This window comes from Aotus nancymaae, unplaced genomic scaffold (genome assembly GCF_030222135.1).
Source record: "Aotus nancymaae isolate 86718 unplaced genomic scaffold, 86718_ANA_hifiasm-v0.15.2.pri h1tg000033l, whole genome shotgun sequence".
Taxonomy (NCBI): Eukaryota; Metazoa; Chordata; class Mammalia; order Primates; family Aotidae; genus Aotus; species Aotus nancymaae.
This window is the reverse complement of record NW_026988447.1, coordinates 52083144-52086386: the sequence shown is the minus strand read 5'-3', so window position 1 is coordinate 52086386 and position 3243 is coordinate 52083144. Positions and strand designations below refer to the sequence as shown.

At 38.9% G+C, this 3243-nt stretch overlaps 1 non-coding gene across 1 annotated transcript; it reads left to right on the top strand.

Annotated features, from left to right (window-relative positions):
- Window positions 1-2788: 2788 nt before the first annotated feature.
- On the top strand, window positions 2789-2957 carry LOC135277881 (U1 spliceosomal RNA). The gene has a single exon (XR_010345456.1). It is a non-coding gene; the product is annotated as a U1 spliceosomal RNA (small nuclear RNA).
- Window positions 2958-3243: the final 286 nt, after the last annotated feature.

Here is a 3243-nt window from a genome sequence, read left to right as displayed (position 1 = left end):
ACGATCTCGGCTCACCGCAACCTCCGCCTTCTGGGTTCAGGCAATTCTCCTGCCTCAGCCTCCCGAGTAGCTGGGATAACACAGGCACGCGCCACCATGCCCAGCTAATTTTTTGTATTTTCAGTAGAGACGGGGTTTCACCATGTTGACCAGGATGGTCTCGATCTCTTGACCTCGTGATCCACCCGCCTCGGCCTCCCAAAGTGCTGGGATTACAGGCTTGAGCCACCGTGCCCGGCCCTTGCTTTTTGTATTTTTGTTTGTTTGTTTCAATTTCTATTAGTTCTGCTCTGATCTTGGTTATTTCCTTTCTCCTGGTGGGTTTGGGTTTGGTTTGTTCTTGTTTCTCTGGTTTCTTGAGATGTGACCTTAGATTGTCTGTTTATGCTCCATCAGACTTCTTGATTTAGGCATTTAGGGCTATGAACTTTCTCTTAGCACCACCTTTGCTGTATCCCAGAGGATTTGATAGGTTGTATCACTAGTGTCATTCAGTTCAAAGAATTTTTAAATTTCCATTTTGATTTCATTTTTGACCCAATGATTATTCAGAAGCAGTTTATTCAATTTCCATGTGTTTGCATGGTTTTGAAGGTTCCTTTTCCTTTTGGAGTTGATTTCCAGTTTTATTTCACTGTGATCTGACAAAGTGCTTGATATAATTTCAATTTTCTTAAATTCATTGAGGCTTGTTTCATGGCCTGTGATATGGCCTGGCTTGGAGGAAGTTCCATGTGCAGATGAATAGAATGTATATTTTGCAGTTGTTGGGTAGAATGTTCTGTAAATATCTGTTAGGTCCAATGGTTCCAGGGTGTAGTTTAAATCCGTTGTTTCTTTGTTGACATGACCTGTGTAGTGCTGTCAGTGAAGTATTGAAATCCCCCACTATTACTGCATTGCTGTCTGTCTCATTTCTTAGATCCAGTAGTAATTGTTTTATAAATTTGGAAGCTCCAGTGTTAGGTGCATATATATTTAGAATTGTGATATTTTCCTGTTGAACAAGGCCTTTTTAAAAATTGTATTGAAATTTGAAAATTATATAACGTACCTCCTTGTCTTTTTTAACCTCCTCTCCTTCCTTCCTCTCTCTCAGGGTCTATTTCAGACTCAATTAAAAATCGTGAAAAACATTTTTAAGATCTCAGGCTGGATGGCTGATGCAGCAAGGAAAAATAGGAAGTCTTTAATGCTGTAAGTAGAAGTAAACTGCATTTACTGAGGCCTCTGTGTTTAGAAAGACTTTGAATGTAGTTGCAGGATACAAGAATCTTATAATTTGATGGACAGTGGCTTCAATCTGAACTGTGTCAATATTCATAAACTCTACTGCCATACCATTTAGTAATTTTTCTGATAAAGGCTTTTAGCTGTCAAATATTACCCTGACTTGTCACTTGGCTCCAAGTTTTAGTAGCTATGCTACGAAATGTGGATTTCAGGTAGACCATCTCACTAATTATGGCATTCACTGATAACTACATACATAAACATATAACCAGAACAGGGATCCACATCTTTATCAATGATAAAGATTATCTATTGCAGCCTGGGCAACAAAGTAAGACTGTATCTCTACAAATAATAATAATAATCAGCTGGGTGTGGTGGCACGTGCCTGTAGTCAGCTACTTGGGAGGTTGAGGTGGAAGAATCACTTGAGCTCAGGAGATTGAGGCTTGCAGTGAGCTATGTTTGTACCACTGCACTCAGCCTGAATGACAGAGTGAGACCCTGTGCTACTTGAGAGGCTGAGGCAAGGGAATTGCTTGAAACTGGGAGGCAGAGGTTGCAGTGAGCCGAGATGGGACCACTGCACTCCAGCCTGGGAGACAGAATGAGACTCTGTTTCAAAAAAAAAACAAAAAGAAAAGAAAAAAGATTATCAATTGATAACAAAAACTAACATAGCCTCTCTCTGACATAACTTTTTAAAAAGCCTTTTTATTTTGGAAACAATTTTAGATATGAAAACTACAGTATCTGGGATGAAAATACACTGGATGGGATTAATAGCACATTAGACACTACAGAAAAAACAATAAGTGAATTTATTGAGACTATACAAAATAAAGCCCAGAGAAAAAAACTAAAAATGTATTGAGCGGTACATCAGTGTGCCATGAGCAACTTCAACAGCCTAATAAACATGTAATTAGTATCTCCATAAAAGGGATAAATAGGAGGAAGTTTAAAAATATTTGAAGAAATTATTGCCAAAAATTTTTCAAATTTGTCGAGAAATATAACCCACATATTCAGAGACTCACGAACTCCAAGCACAAGAAACAGAGAAATACATGAAGATGCATCATAATCAGTTATTAAGAACCAAGCCAGGCATGAGGGCAGGTACCTGTAGTCCCAGGTACTCAGAAGTTTGAGATGGGAAGATTGTTTGCACCCAGGAGTTCTGGGCTATAGTGCACTATGCCAATCAAGTGTCCACACTAACTTCAGCATCGGTATGGTGTCCTTCCAGGAGCAGGGGACCACCAGAGGAGTGAACCAGCCAAAGTCAAAAATGGAGAAGGTCAAACCTCTTGTTCTCATCAGTAATGGAATCACCCCTGTGCATAGCCACTCACTCTAGTCTGGGAAACATAACAGGACCCTGTCTCAAAGATAAAATAAAATAATAATAGTAATAAAGAGAAAACGTTAAAAGCATCGAAAGGGGCAGGAAAAATACATTATATACACAGGAATAAAGAAAAAAGTGACAGTAGATTTGGAAATAATCCATGCCAGAAGATATTTGATCAGCAAAGAATTGAAGAATACTATACTTACCTGGCAGGGGAGATACCATGATCATGAAGATGATTTTACCTGAGCAAGTCTTATCCATTGCATTGCACTCTGGATGTGCTGACCCCTGTAATTTCACCAAATGTGGGAAACTTGATTGCATAATTTGTGGTAGTGGGGGATTGCACTTGCACTTTACCCTGGGTGGGGGGATGGGGTAAAGAAGAACACTAGAAATGGTAAATAAGAGGGCAAAAATAAAATACATTTTTTCTTATTTTGAGTCTCTTTAAAAAATAATTGGCTGTTTAAAACAGATTGTTTAAAAATGGTATATAATGGAGTTCATAGGGGTTGTAGAAATAAAATGCATAACAGCAATAGCACAAAGGCTCATGGGTAGCAGCAGTGGGGACAGTGGTGAAAGGAAGTTTACTGTACCTGAAGTGGTATCATATTACTAGGAGGTAGATTATGATAAGCTAAAGA